This window comes from Pongo abelii, chromosome 13 (genome assembly GCF_028885655.2).
Source record: "Pongo abelii isolate AG06213 chromosome 13, NHGRI_mPonAbe1-v2.0_pri, whole genome shotgun sequence".
Classification (NCBI taxonomy): domain Eukaryota; kingdom Metazoa; phylum Chordata; class Mammalia; order Primates; family Hominidae; genus Pongo; species Pongo abelii.
Genome location: NC_071998.2, coordinates 22339969 through 22361509, shown reverse-complemented (window position 1 = coordinate 22361509; position 21541 = coordinate 22339969). Strand labels below are relative to the sequence as shown.

The following is a 21541-nucleotide window of genomic DNA, read 5'->3' as shown; positions in this document are numbered from 1 at the left end:
AGCCAAAATGAGACTTGTGCTCCCCCTTCGCTACAGAGACTGCTGTGAACATTGCCTATGCCTGTCATCTATTTGAGGACGACATGGATGAGGTTTTCATCGTGGAAGGCAGGGATGATGAGACTATTCGGAAAGAACTCACGTATAGATGGGAGATTGGCCACAGCCAGTCCCTGGACCCAAAATTTCCCACCCATCTCTTCCCTTAGTGTGGCTCCCACACCACCAGAAGGAACAGATAAGACATATAGGAGGGAAAAAAAAAACTTAAATATTTGAAAAAATTTTGTAAAGCAGCATTTGGGCTAAATGGGGCTGGAGTGTGTGGGATGGAGAAGTGTAGCATGTGGATGGTCAGGGACCTATGGCAGTGGCAGGTCTTGAGAGGCTGTCAAGTCTGAGCTCTTGGCTGGTGCTTTGCAGAGTTCCTGTATCCCCTTTGCCCACTTTCATCTGGGGACACATTTTCCCTCCTAAATTCTGAGCCTTCAGGTCAGACTCTGACCACTACTCTTGGCTTTCAGGACAGCAAGGAACAAGATGAAACCCGAGTCTCTACTGGATTCAGACCCCATAAACATTTACCTCACCACAAAGCCCAAACTACCTTTCGAAATACCTGAGGAGGTGGCCAATGGCAACTTTGGCTTGATTATCAATGGCTACAGTCTGGTGGGCAACACAGAGTTACACTCTATTCTCTTCTTCCAAGGAACCCTCTTCCTAGGTCCAACACACTTCAGGGAAATTTCAAGATTCCCTTTCCTATTCCATGAGTCACCCTATTCCCCTTCCCTTCAGGTGCCCTTGCCTGAAAGACTCCTTTCCCTAGGCTTCTCTAGGAAGAAGCAAATAAGGAAAGAAGCCAAGGGCATATTTCTTCCTTATCCAAATTCAAATTCTTCTCCACTGATGTGGCCTGTCACTTAGGGGAAGAGGGAAGCAAGCAGAAACAGGTCCCCCAAGAAGTCACTTGGCCTCATAGCCCCATCAATGGATTTGGCCCAACGAGAGGTCCCGACCAGCTTTCCACTGGAGGCTGAGTCAGATGTGAGGATGCCTAGAACTGACTTGGGGACTTGGCCTCCCTTGGGGGTGGAGTGTCTTGGGAGCAGCTATGCCTGCCCTGTGAAGGACAGGAGAGTGTGGAGGGAAAGGGAACCATTTGGGAAGGTCATACTCTGAGAGCTTTTTTGAGCAACCTGAAGAGTGAGTGTGTCCTGGTGCTGCAGGCCTGTGTTCTAGAAGGGAACCTGGAGTTGGAACTGCTGCGAACAGTGTGCATGTGCAAGGGGGTGATCTTCTGCGAACAGCGTGCATGTGCAAGGGGGTGATCTGCTGCCAGATGACACGCCTTCAGAAGGCCCAGGTGGTAGAGCTGATGAAGAGGTACAAGAAGGTGGTGACACTGGCCATCGGGGACGGGGCCAATGATGTCAGCATGATCAAAGGCATGTGAGGGGAGGGGGGCAGTTAGCTTCCAGCCATGGGCTTGCCCCTTCCTTCCTCCATGGGCAAAACTGATCTGAGTGATACTCTGTTGCTGGCTCACACTCCTGCCTCTCATATGGGTTACACATTTATACCGTTTTGCAACTCCATTCATACTCCTCTATGCCTGCACTCCCACTTATTGACACATGCAGGCATCAGCCCATATCCACAGGCATGCACACACATTCAGATTCATGCACTTACACTATGAGTGTAAGCACACACACAGATACACATGGCTCCCACAAGAACACATGCTTACATTCACAGAACAACAGGCTGTGCAACTACCACACCTCCTTTCTGAGATGACTCAAGGTCCACAGAAAGGACCCCTGGGCAGGAGTCATAGTCTGTTTTTTGTTTTTTTTTTTTGAAGGCTGTAGGCTGTGATGCCCAATTCAGAGATCTTTTCTTTCCCAAGTCTATGTTCCCAAGAGCTTGCCCTGCTCCCCCGGCTGGAGGAGAATAGGTGACTTACTGGTCACTTTGGACCAGTAGAAGCAAATGGCTGACATTTACTAGGGTTTTTTTGTTTTGTTTTGTCTAGAGACAGGGTCTTGCTCTGTCACCCAGGCTGGAGTGCAGTGGTGTGATCATAACTCACTGCAGCCTTGAATTCCTGGGCTCAAGCAATACCCCTGCCTCCGCCTCCTGAGTAGCTGGGACTATAGGCACACACCACCATGCCCAGCTATCTTTTAATTATTAGGAGAGGTGAGGTCTCACTATTTTGCCCAGGCTGGTCTCAAACTTCTGGCCTCAAATGATCCCCCCATCTCAGTTTCAAAGTGCTGGGATCACAGGCATGAGCCACCAAACCTGGCCAAATTTACTGGTTTCAAGTTCAGGTGAATGTTGACCTACCAGCCTCCAGCAACATGTAGGTCTATGAGATATGGACAAATCTAGAGGTCCTCTAGTCCAACCTCTCTGCCCATACAAGAAACTCCAGCAGATATTCCAGCTTCAGCTTTAATACTAGGAAATATTCTTGCTCTCTTCCCCAGTTTCTAGACCCTAGGGGTATTTAGGAGTTTAGAGGTTTGAATTATCCCATCAAGTGATGCAGTAGGCATATTCCAGACCAGTGAATTTGGTATATACCAGAAAAATGGCAAACTACCACAAACTAATTAAAACTTTTAGGAACTTCAGTCTTCTCATCCATCAAATATAATAATTGCTTTATCCAGAAAAAGTCACCTTTAGGCATCTTGAAGAACTTGTTTCTCACTAACAAAGTATGTACATCACATACAGTTGGATTTTAGCCCCTTAAGTAAACTTAGGTAATTAAATATTGTATTGGATTGGCATCCATCCTGCATCTTCAATTAAGTGGGTTCCAGAGATAGCAAGAAATTTTAACCTCAGCATCTGGACAGTAGGAAAGAGCCCAGATGGCTAGAGTACTGGCAAAGAGCATTCAGGACAGCTTCTAGTACTGGCCATGCCAGGCATTCTAGAGTGGCAGTGTCCGAAACAAGCTACAGAAGAGATGCCCAGCACAGTGGCTCACACCTGTAGTCCCAACACTTTGAGAGGCCAAGGCGAGAAGATCGCCTGAGTCCAGGAGTTTGAGACCAGCTTGGGCAACACAGGGAGACAGTGTCTCTGTAAAAACAAAAAAGTGCAGAAAAGGGAGCTGTTTTCCAGATTGTGAGGGAGGGGCAATCCACTAAGGAGAAAAGACTCCACTGAGTAAGAGACAGTTTGCACTGAGCCTAAAAGCATTTTCCAAATGTAAAATGAAGGGGTTTGTACAACATCATCTCAGCTTTCCCTTTACACTTCCCAGGCTGGGAGCCCAGCAAACAAGCTTTCTGGCTGAGAAGTTTCTGGGGTTTTATTGCAGCTGCCCACATTGGGGTTGGCATCAGTGGCTATGAGGGACTGCAGGCCATGCTCAACAGTGACTTCGCCTTCTCCCAGTTCCACTATCTTCAGCGTCTACTCTTGGTCCACGGCTGCTGGTCTTATAATCGCATGTGCAAGTTTCTCAGCTACTTCTTTTATAAGAACTTCACCTTCACGCTGGTGCACTTCTGGTATGCCTTCTTTAGTGGGTTCTCTGCACAGGTAGGTGATCAGTGGCAATCTTCACTCTGGTCAACTGGGTTTTCTCTAGTCATCTCTCACTTCAGCTAGCTCAGATCTTTTTTCACCTCTAGAGACCAACGTATGACATGCTTCCATCCATTCATGAAGCCCTTCACCCCATGCTGATCATCTCCTAAACCTACACTAACCTTAGATTTCCAAGCCATAACTGTTCTAGCCTGGCTCTGATTTGGCCTTGACTTCTACTTTTAAACTTTCTTTTTATTTATGTATCTACTTATGTTGAGACAGGGTCTTGCTCTGTTACTCAGGCTGGAGTGCAGTGGCGTGAACATGGCCCACCGCAGCCTCGACTTCCTGAGCTCAGATGATTCTCCTACCTCAGCCTCCTGAGTAGCTGGGACTACAGGTGTGCACTGCGACACCCTAATTTTTTGTAGTTTTGGTAGAAATGAGGTTTCACCATGTTGCCCAAGCTGGTCTTGAACTCCTGGGCTCGAGGTATCCGCCTGCCTCAGCCTCCCAGAGTGCTGGGATTACAGGCATTAGCCACCATACCTGGGTTAAACTTTCCCTTAAGCTGTTTTCACTGACATTGAGACTTAGAATTTCCACACATATGTAATGGGAACAAATTCCTGGATCTTGGAGTTTTCTTAGCATCCAAAGTCATCTTTTTGGAACAGGCTAAGCCTCAAGGAGCCTCTGAGTCATGCCAGATAGGCCAGATATGGCATTCACCTCTAGCCATACTTGGAAATACAGCTTCCCTTTGCTTCTGCTTCCCCACTCAGACAGCCTGTACTCCTGACCCCAACACATACACAATTGTTACTTTGATGAATTAATTCCACATTTGAATGTGAAACCTCCCCCACCTTAGTGGGAAGAAGCAACACCTGGATTTTGATGTTCTAAGAGGAGTCCCTTTTCCTATGAGAAGTTTTTCAGAAGCATCTCAAGGATTCCCAAGAGAAACAACCTCAGAAACAATTATCTTGGGAGTCCTACTTTTGTTGCCATAGAGTCCAGGAATAACAGGCCAGTCAGCAAATAGTAGCAGATTTGTATTCTCCCAAGCCCTAGCGAAGCCAGTCTGCTTTGTGGGAGGTGTATGTGTATGCATGTGTTGCTGCTGACCTCTTGTGGCTAATAAAGAAAAAGCCCTCTCTAGGCCCCAGGATGGAGCGTCCAGCCAGGGGAAGGGTCATTGGGTCTATTCTGCTTGCCAATATTAGGAGGTATGCAGTGCTACAGAAGCCACTGAATGCCACTAAGCAAGTAAAGAGTCCAAAGACTGGGCAAAGTGGCTCACACCTGTAATTCCAAGACTTTGGGAGGCCGAGGCAGGTGGATCACCTGAGGTCAGGAGTTTGAGACGAGCCTGTCCAACATGGCAAAACCCCATCTCTACAAAAAATACAAAAATTAGCTGGGTGTGGTGGTGGGCGCCTGTAGTCCCAGCTACTCTGGAGGCTAAGGCAGGAGAATTGCTTGAACCCAGGAGGCAGAGGTTGCAGTGAGCTGAGATCACACCACTGCACTCCAGCCTGGGTGACAGAGCAAGACTCCATCTCAAAAAAAAAAAAAAAAAAAAGTACAAAGGTTTACATGCCTAGGAATGCAGGGGTACAGCTAGCATTCCCTAGCAATCACTCTGTGTTGTTTCTGTGCGGGGCTGTATAGGTTATGGTGGGATTGGTCCAGATCCACCTTGAAAGCTTGGTGTGGGCTTACTCTATCCTAGGACCTAGGGTTCTAATAAAGTAGGATCAAGTAGAGACTGGGGTCAACATTCTCAGTCAGGTTTCTCCTGCTGTAGGTTAATGTGTGTGGGGGTGGGGCGGGGGGGCAGGGGTTGAGGGATGAAGGTGGCTATCTTGGACCCAGAAGGTGGAGCTGGGACTGTAGAGAAGAGAGGAGCCTACAAAATCTCCTTGGTATTCTTCCAGACAGTTTATGAGACCTGGTTTATCACGTGCTACAATCTGGTCTACACTTCCCTCCCTGTCGTGTGCATGAGTCTGTTTGATCAGGTAAGATCTAGCAGCAAGCCCCTGGTCAGAGTTGAAGCCCCTGGGCCCTTGAGGAATATCCCTAAGAATGAAGAATACAGCAAGAGCTGGGCTCTACAAAATCCAGTGTAAAGGGAATAATTTCCAGAGCGGGGAAAAGAGCTCATCATCTAGATAGGTATCATGAGATATAGTAAAAAATCCTCCTCAACAGAGAATAATCCTCAGTTTTAGAAAGCCAAGTTTTCCTGTATCAATTTTATCTTTGTAGAGAGAAACATGGAAATTGTGCTGTACAGTAAATTGAGTATATATAAAAGTAATTAAAATATATATGGAAAAAATAATGAAAAGTTAAATAACATAAGCAGAATATGAATGGAAAAAAATAAAGAAAAGATAATAGAGTTATTGGGGTAGGACTGGGTAACGTATGCGACTTCAAAAAGGAGAGACTCCTTCAGGGATAATGAGGATGAGATAAGCCAATGCAAGAAGGCCTGGGTGGGAGTCCTGAAGTCCAGGCATGGGAGCATGGGTGTGAAAGTTTATATCATAAGGAGCCAGACTAAGGGATACCATCTGTCTCTGTCAGAAATTCCCTGGGTATTGAGGGTCTTGGTACCCTACCTCTCCCTTGTCTTCTACCCCAACCTCTAGTCCTGGGCACATGGAGTAGAAAATGAGTCTCCAAAAAGGAATAAAGTAGCTGAAATAGGACATCATGGGATCATGGCTCTTCATCTCCATGGGAAATAGCTCTAAAGGAAATTCTCCAGGAAGTAACTGCTAACCTCAGAACAACAAGAGGGATGGGTTGTATTACTCAACAGTCCATCCAGCTTCAGTGGCCTAATGCTAGGGATCCATCTCTGAAGCCAGCCCCAAGCTTTGTATCCAAAGTTTCAGATTTAGGAGATGAAGATGATCCAATGACATCCACTTAGAGTAATTTTTTCACCTTCAGTTCACCAGTAGCTATGCGATGGGAGAAACCTCACAGAACATGAATACCTCTAAAAGACTGTTCCCCATTGATGTCGCTTTCTCCCACATTGACTTTTGACATAAAGAATATTCAACTATGGCCGGGCACGGTGGCTCACACGTGTAACCCCAGCACTTTGGAAGGCCGAGGCAGGTGGATCACTTGAGGTCAGGAGTTTGAGACCAGCTTGGCCAACATGGCGAAACCCCATCTCTACTAAAAATATAAAAATTAGCCGGGTGTGGTGGCACACACCTGTAATCCCAGCTACTCAGGAGGCTGAGACAAGAGAATTGCTTGAACCTGAGAAGTAGAGGTTGCAATAAGCCGAGATGGTGCCACTCCACTCCAGACTGGGTGATAGAGCAAGACTCCATCTCAGCTGAAAGAACTCTTACACCTGGGGACTTATGTCCCAGCTGCCTCCCCCATCTCAAGCTCCAGTCCTCCCTCCCAGCTACCCACAAGCCTAGTTGCTCCCTTTCATAACTCCCCAATTCTAACTCCCTCCAAGTCCTTCCCAGCATCCTGACCTTCTCCCAGCTTCCTTCCACTACCCAGATCCTTGCCTAGAGAGTAGGACTTCAGGAAGGGTCTGTGGTCACTGCTGTATTCTCTGGTTCCACTTCTCAAGTAACCCATAAGGAAGCTCCTAGGCAGCCTGGCAGCAGACCTGGTGAGGGGAGAAGCCTCTACTCTGATGGAGATGGGACCTTCTATGGAGAGACCCTGAGCCTCCCTCCTTACCCTCTGGTGTTTCCAAGATGTGAATGAGACATGGAGCCTCCATTTCCCAGAGCTGTATGAGCCAGGCCAGCAAAACCTCTATTTCAACAAGAAGGAATTTGTGAAGTGTTTAATGCATGGGATCTACAGTTCCTTCGTGTTGTTCTTTGTCCCCATGGGGACTCTTTACAATGCAGAACGAAATGATAGGAAGGACATCTCCGACTACCAGTCCTTCTCCCTGGTGGTGCAGACCTCCTTGATCTGGGTGGTCACAATGCAGGTGTGGCCAGTGGCAGTGGGGGTAAGAGGATTGGGTGGGGGCCTCTCTGAAAGAGTGGGAGGAATAGAGGGAGGGAGTGTGGGAAGGGAGCAACCTTCATTACATAACTGGAGCAGGGAGGTAGCTGACAGGTCCCAGGTTACAGGTCCCATAAGAGGGTACTTTTCAGATCGCCCTGAGGACAACCTACTGGACAACGATAAACCATGTCATCATCTGGGGTACCCTGGGTTTCTACTTTTGGGTGTCATTCCTCCTGTACAGCAATGGCTGGTGCCTAGTATTCCCTGACGTCTTCCAATTCCTAGGTAAGGCCCTGCCCAGTGGGCGGAGGGTGGGGAACCAGGTATATTTATTTAATAAATGTTTACCGAGAAGCCATTACTATGTGCTAGGCTAGAGATATAAATAAGACACGGTCTCTGCCCTAAAAGGGCTCAAAATGTAGCTAGGGAAATAAGTTACCTTATTTGAGTTTCCAAGGTATTTTCAAATGTCTTATGAGATTTGCTATTTATCAGCATCCTAAGAGGTAGGCAGTGCAACAATTTTTAGAGCCATTTTAGACGCTGGAGGGTTTTTTTTGAATTAAAGGACTCAAATCTAGGTTTCCTGGTTCCAGTTCAAAGTCCTTTATGCTGTGGCATATTGCCTTATTGTCTCCCATAATTTTTCCCTCTCTCTCATCTCCACTTTGCTGAAGACAAAATATAGAGAGTAGATATGTAGATGTAGTTGGCTCCCATCTTTTTGTTTTTATTTTTAATTTTTTGAGACTCTGTTGCTCTATCTCTGTCGCCTCGGCTGGAGTGCAGTGGTGCAATCTTGGCTCACTGCAACCTCTGCCTCCTGGGTTTAAGCGATTCTCGTGCCTCAGCCTCCCCACTAGCTGGGACTACAGTTGTGCACCACCATGCACTGGTAATTTTTTTGTATTTTTGGTAGAGACGTGCTTTTGCCATGTTGGCCAGGGTGGCCTCAAACTCCCAGCCTCAAGCAATCTGCCTGCCTGGGGATCCCAAAGTGCTGGGATTACAAGCATGAGCCACCGCACCTGGCTGTCTCTCACCTTTTGTCAGGCCACTAACTCATTTTTCTCCTTCAAATCTTTTTTTTTTATTTTTTTATTTTATTTTATTTTTTTACCTTTTTTATTTTTATTTTTTGTTTTTTTCTCCTCCAAAGCTTTCTTTCCCATTTTTGGATGCAAGCCAGTGCTCCAGGATTCCCTCACAACTTACTCCTGCTCTCCTATCCTGCCCTACGCAGCCCTGCCTTTAGAGGGAGAGAGGGGCACATGGATTCACAGTGACTTTAGCTGCGCAAAGGAACCAACTGCAACTCTTTTGTATTTATATTATTTCTCAGGAGCCTAAACTAACGCCAAGTGAATAACTTCCTTCTTTGGACTAGAGAGGTGTCTACGTTCTGGCTGGTAACTCCTACCCCTGGTCCCACCCCTGTCCTCCAGGCTCTGTTTCAGCCTTTCCCCTCCTGGCTCACTGTTTACAGGTGTGGTCAGGAATTCTCTGAACCAGCCACAAATGCTGCTGAGCATTATCCTCAGTGTGAGCCTCTGTATGTTGCCTGTGATTGGGTACCCATTTCTTAAACCACTATTCTGGCCTATCAGCATGGACAAGGTAAGTGGAACAGAAAATCTACCCAGATATAATCCATGACCTTCTTTTGCCTTTGCCTCTGTGGATGAAAACCCTATCCCCCATGCTCTGGCTATAGGTTTTTGACAGAATTCAAGAGTGCAGGAGACTTCCACGGCAGTCCCCAGTCCAGACCAAACTGAAACACTCAAGCACTCGACGTTCTGCCTATGCATTTTCCCATAAACGTGGCTTTGGGGCCCTCATCGCTTCTGGCAAGACAGTGAAGCCCAGGATGTCCAAGAGAAAGACCCTTTTTTCAAAAAGATAGAGGCCCTAGGGAAATTCCAAAGGAGGCAGTCAGTGCTCTTCCTCCCTCGTACTCATGCAACTTAGGAGGAATTAGAGTCCCTGGGAAACCAGCATAAACCTGCTCCTTCATTCTCACTAGGGACTAAGCCTCCTAATTGTCCAGAAGGCTATGCCCAGAAAGGCAAGGAGGGGTAAGGAAAGAGCCCCCAGATATCTGCCAGAGTTGCAGAATTTCAAGAAAAAGAAAAAAAAAAGCAACCTCAGGCCTGCTCCCACCATCTCTTGCAAGTTTTAATCCAGACAAGCATATGTAGAGGTAGAGGGTGACAAGGGACAGTATGGGGAAGGGAAAAGAAGATGGGACCTAAGAATTTTACTTTGGGCCCTATCTCCTATACTCAGAGCAAGCATAAACCTTCCCAGGGCCCTACACAAACATATTCCCATCGAGGCATCACATAACATAAAATCAACCATTTAAAAATGTATAATTTAGTGGCAATGACTTCCCATTTATAGGCGAGGGATGCATGAGTGCTACCCATAGACTGGATATGGGCCATGTCGTTAGGGTTTCTTGATCTTCTTAGATAAATTATCTGAAATTTTGAGGAGACTTCGGCAGAAAGAAGCAGGGGATATGCTGTCAAATGCCTGTGGATTTATAGTAAGAAAGAAGGAAGGGGCATGAGGAAAATTTTCTTTATCTCGATTTTGGAGGTGGTTACGTGGGTATGTATTTGTCAAAATTGATTGACCTGTATACTTAAAATTTATACATTTTATTTTACGTAAACTATATCTCAATAAAGTTGAGTTTTTTAATGTCTAGAAATTTTTAATGGAGTTGTAAGTGACCAACTACAGGAGCCAGATTCACCCACATTGAAGTAACTAGCTATAGAAGAGATATCTCCACCAATGGGGAGAGAATTTCTGAAGAACCTATAAAAGGACCTCTTGAAAAAGAGTCAACTTTAGATACCTGCCAGGCCTTTTTTTTTTTTTTTTTTTTTTTTTGAGATGGAGTCTCACTCTGTCGCCCAGGCTGGAGTGCAGTAGCGCTATTTCGGTTCACTGCAACCTCTGCCTCCCAGGTTCCAACAATTCTGCCTCAGCCTCCCGAGTAGCTGGGATTACAGGCACGCACCACCACACCCGGCTAATTTTTGTATCTTTAGTAGAGACGGGTTTTTGCCATGTTAGCCAGGCTGGTCTCAAACTCCTGGTCTCAAGTGATCTACCCGCCTCGGCCTCCCAAAGTGCTGGGATTACAGGCGTGAGCCACCATGCCTAACTTATCTGCCAAGCCTTAAAATTAGTTTGTGATGGTATTAGTCAAGTAAAGACTTTCTTCATCTTTTCCCTCTCCTGTCCTGCTCAAGCCCTGGAGAAAAAAGAATTAGCAAGCTGAAGGAGGAGGAGGGGTAAGTAGAAAAACAGACATCTACAAAGCCCACTGAACTTGGCCACATGCAGCGGCCCAGCTGAAAGATAAGGAAAAGCATTAATTGTAAAAGTTGAAGTTTTTAAAAATTATTTCATTAAATCACTTTAACTACTAAAGTGAAACTTAAAGTGACAAGTACTGGTTGCTATTAAAAAGGACCATTCACTAAGTACATTTTGCATCAGCACTTGTTCCTTTATGTTGTACTTTTATGTTACAGAGACGACTTCTTTCTGTAAATCTCATGAACCCACCTCTGTTGGCATCCAACTTTTCTTCTGTAACTTCCTCCCCAGCCTTCATAGAATTGAAGAGAGTTAGGGCCTTGCTCTGGATTAGGTTTTGGCTTAAGGGAATACTGTGGCTGGTTTCAGCTTCTATACAGACCACTCAAACTTTCTCTGTATCTGCAATAAGGCTGTTTTGCTTTCTTATTTGTGTGTTCACTGGAATAGTTATTTAATTTCCTTCAATAACTTTTCCTTTGCATTCACAACTTGGCTAACTGGTGTTAGAGGCCTAGCTTTCAGTCTGTCTTGGCTTTCGACATGCCTTCCTCAATAATCTTAATCGTTTCTAGCTTTTTATTTCAAGTGACAGACATGTGACTCTTCCTTTCACTTGAACACTTAGAGGCCATTTAGGGTTATTACTTGGTCTGATTTCAATATTGTTGTGTCTCAGGGAATAGGGAGGCCTGAGGAGAGGTAAAGATGGGAATGACAGCTTGGTGGAGCAGTCAGAACAGGCATTTATTAAGTTTGGCATCTTCTATGGGCACAGTTCATGGTGCCCCAAAGAAATGAACAAGGAACACTGTCCTAACCCCAACATATCCCTGTGATTCCAGCTCCAAATCATCTACCAAATCTTCTAAGATTCATGCAAAGCATTTTGGAAAAGACACATCATTTGGAGGATCCTGGGAGTCATTCAAGACTATTTGCTATACCTTACCCCACCCACCCCCATGACACATTCAATTAATCACTAAATTCTACAGATTTCTATACCCTAAATCATCCTTGAATCTATCTCCTCTTATCTAAGCCTTCAGCCACTGCCCTAATTCAGACTCTCTCAGTTCTCATCATAATTATCAATCTCCTAACTGGTTGATTGATTACCTTCCTGTAATTCAATATCCACACTCCTACTGAAGTGAGATTTCTAAAGCTCAGATCTGTTCACATCACTCCCCTGCATGAAATAATAGTGCCAACAGCCTTCAGAATAAAATCCAAACTCAGCTGGGCATGGTGGCTCATGCCTGTAATCCCAGCACTTTGGGAGGCTGAGGCGGGTAGATAACCTGAGGTCAGAAGTCCAAGACCAGCCTGGCCAACATGGTGAAACCCCATCTCTACTAAAAATACAAAATTAACTGGGCGTGGTGGCGGGCTCCTGTAATCCCAGCTACTCGGGAGGCTGAGGCAGGAGAATCACTTGAACCCGGGGGGCAGAGGTTGCAGTGAGCCGAGATCACACCACTGCATTCCACCTGGGGTGACAGAGCAAGACTGCATCTCAAGAAAATAAAATCCAAACTCCCAAACACACATACAAGGCCCTTATTAATCTTGCTGCTGCCTCCCTCCTACACTTTGCCCATGCTTAACTAATGCCCATACTACTTGAGTTTCCCTAAGGCATCATGCTTTTTTTGTTTTTGTTTTTTTTTGAGACAGAGTTTCACTCTTGTTGCCCAGGCTGGAGTGCAATGGCGTGATCTCGGCTCATTGCAACCTCCACCTCCCAGGTTCAAGCAGTTCTCCTGCCTCAGAGAGGCAAGTAGCTGGGATTACAGGCATGTGCCACCATGCCTGGCTAATTTTGTATTTTTAGTAGAGATGGGCTTTTCACCATGTTGGTCAGGCTGGTTTGGAACTCCTGACCTCAGGTGATCCACCCACCTTTGCCTCCCAAAGTTCTGGGATTACAGGCATGAGCCACCGTGCCCAGCCTCTTTGTTTGTTTGTTTTTGAGATGGAGTTATGCTCTTGTTGCCCAGGCTGGAGTGCAATGGTGCGATCTCAGCTCACTGAAACCTCCACCTCCCGGGTTCAAGCGATTCTCCTGCCTCAACCTCCTGAGTAGCTGGGATTACAGGCATCTGCCAGCATGCCCAACTAATTTTTGTATTTTTAGTAGAGACGGGATTTCACCATGTTGGCCAGGCTGATCTTGAACTCCTGACCTCAGGTGATCTGCCTGCCTTTGCCTCCCAAAGTGCTGGGATTACAGGTGTAAGACACCGCACCCAGCCAGCATCATGCTTTCTTATGTCTCTGTTTTCGTATATTCTTTGATTTGCAAGTGTCTGGAAAACTTAAGAAATACTTTGAAATGGGTGTCTTTTTAATGGAATGTTGGGTGCTGTTAAGGATCTTTGGGAATTATTTGATTATGTTAGTGTTGAGAGCCTTTGATTTCCTTTGACTAGGTTCCTATTTTACAAGTAAGCTATTTTCTAACTCGTTGGAGTTAGAAGTTAACTTCAGAATACTGATAATAAATAATACAAAAGATTTTCTGCCCATAACAATGCAAATGATTCCTGTTCTAGGTGATGCAAATAAATTTTGTCCATTAGAGAAAAGACATTTCTAAGTCAAATCTTCATTTGAAGTGGTTTTAATAGCTTACTGGTTCCCTCATTAGTTAAATAAAATATTTGAAATATGTTCATTGTATATTTGTATAAGGCCCTGCCAGGCGCAGTGGCTCACGTCTGTAATCCCAGCACTTTAAGAGGTGGAGGTGGGCAGATTGCTTGAGCTCAGGAGTTCAAGACCAGCCTGGGCAACATGGCAAAACCCTGCCTCTAGAAAAATGCAAAAAATATCTTTAGTCCCAGCTACTCTGGAGGCTGAGGTGGGAGGATCACTGAAGCCCAGAAGTCGAGGCTGCAGTGAGCCATGATCACACCACTGCACTCCAGCCTGGGTAACAGAGAACCTGTCTCAAAAAATAAAAAATAAAAATACTTGCATAAGGCTCATTATTTTACCTTTTTGAAAGTTATTCTTTAACACAAACAACAGGAACTAACCCACACTCGCTGAAGCCAAAAATGAGATTCCTATGAATGGATAGAAGGATGCATTGTGATCCTGGGGAAGGAATCCTGCTGGGCCTCAGAAAGAAGTGGAACCAGCTGCTGGAAGGTCCCAAGAACCTAGGGAGTAGTCTCTTTGTGTCTAGACTTGCTTCTCTGTGTGCAACTGATTGATCTTCCTTCTCAGCAAACTGGTTTTCAATGCTGCTCAGGCCAAATGGGCAAGTAGAAGATGGCTACTGCATAGCTCCCAAATTACCCTTAAGTCCAATTTAAGTCTGAGCAGAGATGTAGCTCTTTGTCTCCCAATTCCAGATTCTTAGAGAAGTAATTCTAATTGGCCTGGTTTGGCTTAAGTCCCCAACCCAGACTACTTAACTGGGGGATCACACTATGCAAACATGCAAGTCCTCATTGGTTCCCCACTGGCAATGCTAGCTAGCCCTGTCCACGTCACCCTTATTTAAGCCCTCAGAACTTTATTTCTAACATTCATATTTGATCTTGTCATTCCTGCCTCTGCAATAAAGCCCTTCAGTATCTCTCCCAACTCCTTAGTAGTCATAGGCGTTTCATCACCAAACCCTGACCAGCTGTCCTCAGCTGTCTCTGTTGCCTCCCACACTTCTCAATCACATTGGTCATTTTGCCCCTCAGTTCTTTTGCACATGCCAATTCTCCCTTTACCTCCCACTCATTCTTCAAAATTCAGCTCACACTTCTGTGAAGCCTGAAGATAAGCTACACATCGTGACATTTATCTGCTTCCTTGACCGTGACCCCAGTCTCTAACTCTTTCAGTGAGTATGGAACCTAGAATAGAGTCTTTTTTTTTTTTTTTTTTTTTTTTTTGAGACAGAGTCTTGCTCTGTTGCCCAGGCTGGAGTGCAATTGCGCAATCTCAGCTCACTGCAACCTCCGCCTCCCAGGTTCAAGTGATTCTCCTTCCTCAGCCTCCCGAGTAGCTGGGATTACAGGCATGCACCACCACACACGGCTAATTTTGGTATTTTAAGTAGAGACGGGATTTTACCATGCTAGTGGTCTCAAACTCCTGACCTCAGGTGATCTGCCCGCTTCAGCCTCCCAAAGTGCTGGGATTACAGGCGTGAGCCACCGCGTCTAGCCTAACAGAGTCTTCTCAATGGGTGATACGGTTTTGTTAGTGATGGAAGAGATCTGAGTTACCCCAAGTTACCTGCAGCCTATCCTTATGGGTCTGTAGCAACTTTAGTCCTTGCTTCATCAGAAGAAAGAATTCGACTGTGGGGCATAAAGCAGAAAAAGAGACCAAGGCAAGTTCCAGAGTAGGAATGGAAGTTTATTTAAAAAGGCCTTAGAACAGGGAAGAAAGGAAGGTGCGCTTGGAAGAAACCCAAGCGGGAACGTGAAGGTTAAAGAGAGAAGGTCAAGTGCCTAACCAAGATCCTAGGACTTTTACAGGCTCGCCTCTTTCCCATGATTCTTCCCTTAGAGTGGGCTTCCCCAATGCGCAGTGCTTTCCTTCCCCTTTTCCAGTGGAGGGTGCCCCCCCCCCAGGAGATCATACGTCACCATTTTTGTCTCTTAACACGCATGCCCAGAAAGTTCCTTCTCCCTGAGGCCTGCATTCAATTAGCATTTTGATGTTAACAGGTGTGGACCATCAGGAAATGGCCTCTCCCTGGCCCAGCCGAATTATCCTTTTTAAAGAAGCAATGAGATAATTATGGAACTGTCACCGTTAGAGGGTCTGACTGCAAGTTGTCCAGGTTCTTGGCGTTTTGAACAAAGAATTGGACAAAACGCCCAGCAAAGGAAAGAAAGAATGAAGGAACAAAAGAAGGAAAGCAGGGATGTATTGAAAACGAAAGCACACTCCACAATGTGGGAGCAGCCGAAGCAGCGGCTCAAAGGCCGGGAAACAGAATCTTCTTGGGTCCAAATATCCCCTAGAAGTTACCCGCCACTTCATGCTTACCTCATGTAAATGAAGTCGTAGCCCGCAATCAGTCTGATTGGTTGCAGAAAGCAGCCAAGCAGAGGCTGAAGTGAAGTTACAAAGGTCGCACACCTGTGCAAACATCTGATTGGTTGCAAGAAGCAACCAATCAGAGGCTAGGGTGAAGTTACAAAGTTACACTTCTATGCAAAGTTAGACTCGGCTGCAGTCAGTCTAATTGGTTGCAGATAGCCAATTTCCCATCTGCTGGGCAGAAAAGGTGGGGGGTTTTGTTACTTAGGTGTGGAAAGTTAGGGTTTTCCTTTCAATTTAGTTCCAGGAAGTTGGCGTGAACCAGTCTTAGGTTCCCTGCCTCCAGTCCCTATTCTCCTGCCTCAGAACCATCACCCGACATCCCTAGTGGGTAACAGGGGAGAACCCTCTCCTGCCCCGCTCATGCCTAACTACCTGTAACAGTTTGGCTGTGTCCCCACCCAAAATCTCATCTTGAACTGTAATTCCCATAATCCCCCTGTGTCAAGGGCGGGAACAGGTGGAGGTAATTGGATCACGGGGCTGGTTTACCCCCGTGCCCTTCTTGTGACAGTGAGTGAGTCCCACAAGATCTGATGATTTTATAAGCGTCTGGCATTTCCCTTGCCTGCACTCACTCTGTCCTGCCACCCTGCGAAAAGGATGGCTACTTCTTTGCCTTCTGCCATGATTATAAGCTTCCTGAGGCCTCCCCAACAACGCGGAACTGTGAGTCAAACCTCTTTCCTTCATAGTATTTCTTCATAGCAGTGTGAGAACGGGCTAATACAGTGGGTTTCCCATAACATTTGCAGGACTGCCTGCCCCATCCCCCTCTGGCTGTAAACAGCAGGAGTCACACACAGGCATCTTCCATGTCCCCCACACGTCCGGCCCTGAAGGGCAGGGGGCGCATGGGTTCTGCGTTTCACCAGGGCTTCCGAACCCTGGCTATGCACGGGAGGCCAACCCCACCTCACCCCACCCCACTCCACCCCAGTGATTCTGAGTCGGTCCAGCGTGAGGTCAGCCCTCCGTTTGCTGTTGTTTGGTTAGTTTCCACACTAGGTTCTACTGGGAAGCCAGCGTTGAGAACCGCCGCCTCAGGCGAAGCTGGGACCGACACCCACCGGCCCTGGAGGCCCGCGGACCCGCGCCCTAGGTTTCCCTGGGTTCCAGCACCCGGGAGCCGCGCGTCGCCAGGCACCACCCCGCGGGGGCGGGCGCGGGCCGCAGAAGGTGGGGCCACGGCGGAAGCCTCTCCGCTCCCCTAGCGGGAAAGCTCTGCGCGTGACTCGGCTGCGCCCATCGCTGTGGGAGCCGGGGAGGGGGCGAGCACCTTGGGCTGGGCGGACCGAACCAACGCGCCGCCCGGAGGGGCGGCCTGAGGGCAACCCAGATCGGACCATCGCGCCACGCCGACAGGGGCCGGCCTTTCCAACTCGCCCGGAGGGAGGGGCCGCCGGCGCCTCTAGCCTGCAACGCGACCCCTGGAGGGCGCGACACGCCGCCGCCGCCGCCGGCGCGGAAGGACGAGGCTGAGGCGAGAAACCAGGTAGGAACGCCTCTCCGGAGGCGGGCAGGGTCCCACAGACCCACTGCCCCGCGTTCCAAGGACTCCCTTAGGGGAGGGCCTGTCTGCCCACCTATGTGCCTTCAGCGCCTGCCCTTCCCTTCAGCCCTTCCCCCTCGGCTGCACCCGCCCTCTGCGTCCGCCCCGACCCCCTGGGCAGACCTCGTCCCCAGCCCTTCTGACCCTTGGCTTTCTCCTGACCCTTCAGCTCTGCGTCCACCGGACCTTCAAACACCCAGCACCCACCGTCCCTTTGGGCGCCACCCTAGATGCATCCCCAACCGTCTCCTCAAACTGCCCCCTTGGGGACACCCTCCCCCACAAAACGACTCGCGCCCAGTAGTCCCCTTGGTACCCCAAGTCCCTGTTATGGCTTTGGGGAAGCGTGGCCGCCCGGCATCCAGGCCCGCAACTGCAGCGGGGGCCTCCCTACTGCCAGTTCCCGGCCGGGTCCTCTGCTCCCTCCACCCTTTTAGTCCCTGCCTCCCTTTATTATCTGCCCGGCGCCGGCGTCGCTTCAGTCTCTGTCTCTCTGTCATCCAGTTTTACCTGGAGAAAACCTTTGGCTTGGCAGTACCCGTCCCCTACTACTGCACTCACTTGCCGCGAAGGGCACGATGATCCTGTTGCCCACAGTTGGCTGTGGCCCTCCAGGCCGGCCCTGCGGACACGGGGAACTGTCCTGGGGGCAAGGACGGTACACTACTTATCTTTGTATCCCCAGTCCCCAGCAGGGTGCCTGGCACATGGTAGTGTTGCCGGTGGAGGGTCTTCACTACCAGTTGTCCTTGGCGTTTTGAACAAAGAATTGAGCAGCGGAGGAATGAAACGCAGGAACGAGTAGACCTGAGTCAAGCAAGGATTACCACTATGTGAACAGTGTCCGTGATAAAGAACACAGGCCTTAAAAAAAAAAGAAAAAAAAAAGGCGGAATTTACAAAGGACAAAGGGCCTGAAACCTGTTTTTGTTTATTCCTAGGTGGGTGACCTGAGCAGATTTAGTTTCCTGGGGGTTTGGGTTCCACGGGGAAGCAGGTGGTATCGCTGAGGGATGAAACAATGGCTGGAAAGCTGTAGGAGTTGATAAGCTGGAAAGTAGTTACCTAATTAGTAGTGGCATTATTGTAACTGGGGCTCAAAGTATTAGCAAATAAAAGTAGTGACTGGATTTTCTTAGCCGGCTCCTTAGATACTAAGCAGTGGTGGATGGCTTAATAGAAGGAAGAGCAGATCCAAACAGTATACCTGGTATTCTGTTGCTTACGCCCCTCCTGCTGTATGGCCAGCCACTGTTTCTCTTCTGTTTTGAGCCAGGTTAGGATCCCTGTGATTTCTGTGCTGGTGTTTAAGATTCCTTTTTGAAGCCACAGTTGCCATAACTGGAGGCTGGATATGTTCTCATTCATCCATTGCTAGTTTTGATGTATCCTTTTCCACTGTCTGTCTCCCACCCTCTGACATGTCTTTATAAAGTCTTGGATCAGGCCAGGCACAGTGGCTCAGCCTGTAATTCCGGCACTTTGGGAGGCCCAGGTGGGCAGATCACTAGAGGTCAGAAGTTCAAGATCAGCCTGGCCAACATGGTGAAACCCCATCTCTACTAAAAATACAAAAATTACTGGGCATGGTGGTGTGCACATGTAGTCCCAGCAACTCGGGAGGCTGAGGCAGGAGAATCCCTTGAACCTGGGAGGCAGATGTTGCAGTGAGCTGAGATCATGCCACTGCACTCCAGCCTGGGTGACAGAGCAATGCTCTGTCTCAAAATAAAGCCTTGGATCATAGAAACCCAGTGTGGGGAGGGGCTCCTGAGCTGGATGGATTAAGCAATACAATTTTTTTTTTAACAGTATCTTTTTAATGGCCTTTTCTACTTTTTCCTGTCTAGGCTTCCTGTTAAGACCTCAGTTACCCCAGAACACCCTGGGTTATTTTTCTCCTCACCTCCAATACTTCAGTGTTGCTAGATAAAACGCAGAGTGCCCAGTTAAATTTGAATTTCAGATAAACAACAGGGAGTCCTGTATTTTTACTTGCTAAATCTGGCAAGTTCATGGGAAGGCTTATGTGTTCTATTTTTCTCTCTGGGCTTATCTGCAAATTTAGGATTATAACTCACCCTTTTCTTCCTGTTACTCATACACAATGACTATGCACCCTGCTAAAAGTCACTTGACTGAAGAGATAGCCTGCCCTTACCCTAACATGAAGTGAACTATCTAGAGATGGTCTTGATTGATTAGTGTTGAAGTTACCCAGGAAAAAAAAAAAAGCCCATTCAGACATTGGCATTTAATATAATTTTTGTCAAATGAGTCCATCATACAAAACGAGAGCATCATTTTGAGTAGCCAGATGTCAACATTGCTCTGAGAGAGCTAGGTGATGGGGTAGAAGGGAATCCTAACAACAACAAAATAACTCAGCAGAACCTGTGCTGTACCATATTTACTCTTTATTGTGGTAAAATATATATAACATAGAATTTACCATTGTAATCATTCTCAAGTGGCATTAAATATATTCACATTATTGTACAACCATTACTGATATCAGTCTCCAGAGCTTTTTTTCATCTTCCCAGACTGAAACTCTGTACCAGTAAGATACTAACTCCCCATTTCTCCCTACTCAGCCCCAGGCAACCACCATTCTACTTTCTATCTTTGAATTTGACTACTGTGGGTACCTCATATAAGTGGAATCATGCACTATTTGTCTCTTTGTGACTGGTTTATTTCGGTTAGCGTAATGTTTTTTTTTGTTTTTTGGGTTTTTTTTTAACTTTTATTTTAGGTTTGGGGGTACATATGAGGGTTTGTTATATAGATAAACTCGTTTCACAGGGGTTTGTTGTACAGATTATTTCATCACCCAGGTATTAAACCTGGCACCCAATAGTTATCTTTTCTGCTCCTCTCCCTCCTTCCACCCTCAAGAAGACCCTGGTGTCTGTTGTTTGTTTCTTTGTGTTTATACATTCCCATCATTTAGCTCTAACTTATAAGTGAGAACATGCAGTATTTGGTTTTCTGTTTCTGTTTGCTAAGGATAATAGCCTCCAGCTCCATCTATGTTTCTGCAAAAGACACGATCTCATTCTTTTTTATGGCTGCATAGTATTCCATAGTGTATATATACCACATTTTCTTTATCTGGTCTGTCATTGATGGGTATTTAGGTTGATTCTGTGACTTTGCTATTGTAAATAGTGCGGCAGTTGGTTAGCATAATGTCTAAAGTTCATCCACATTATAGCCTATATCAGAACTTCCCTCCTTTTATTTTTATTTATTTATTTTTTGAGACAGAGTCTCCCTCCATCACCCAGGCTAGAGTGCAGTGGCACGATCTTGGCTCACTGCAACTTTTGCCTCCCAGTTCAGGTGATTCACATGCCTCAGCCTCCTGAGTAGCTGGAATTACAGGTGCACACCACCACGCCTGGCTAATTTTTGTATTGTTAGTAGAGAGGGGGTTTCACCATGTTGGCCAGGCTGGTCTCAAACTTCTGACCTCAAGTGATCCACCAGCCTCAGCCTCCCAAAGTGCTGGGATTACAGGTGTGAGCCACTGCACCTGGCCAGAATTTCACTCCTTTTAAAGGCTGAATAATATTCCATTGTATGTATACACTATATTCTGTTTATTCATCTTTTGATGGATACTTTGGTTGCATCTATCTTTTGGCTATTATGAAAAATACTGCTGTGAACATGAGTGTACAGATATGTTTGAGTCCCTGCTTTTAGTTCTTGTGGGTATATACCCAGAAGTGGTGTTGCTGGATTGTATGGTAATTTTATGTTTATGTTTATTTATTTTTTTGAGGAACCACTGTTTTCCACAGTGGCTATAGCATTTTACATTCTCATCAGCAATGCACAAGGGCTCCAATTTTTCCACATCCTTGGCAACGCTTGTTTTCTTTTTTTTAAAAATAACAACCATCCTAAGCCAGGCATGGTGGCTCACGCCTGTAATCCCAGCACTTTGGGAGGCCGAGGCGGACGGATCACCTG

The 21541-nt window shown here is 46.7% G+C and overlaps 1 protein-coding gene across 3 annotated transcripts in view; it reads left to right on the top strand.

Moving 5' to 3' along the window:
• Positions 1–17001: 17001 nt before the first annotated feature.
• RUSC2 (RUN and SH3 domain containing 2) overlaps positions 17002–21541 on the top strand; it is a 72129-nt gene continuing 67589 nt past the window's right edge. Inside the window, exons 1-2 of one of the 3 annotated variants that reach the window (XM_063713925.1) lie at positions 17217–17500; positions 18243–18498. The gene's annotated coding sequence lies outside the window, so the exon portion shown is untranslated. Of the gene's footprint in view, positions 17501–18242; positions 18499–21541 lie in introns of all 3 variants that reach the window. The other 2 variants (XM_024251805.3, XM_054519545.2) reach the window with 2 other exon arrangements.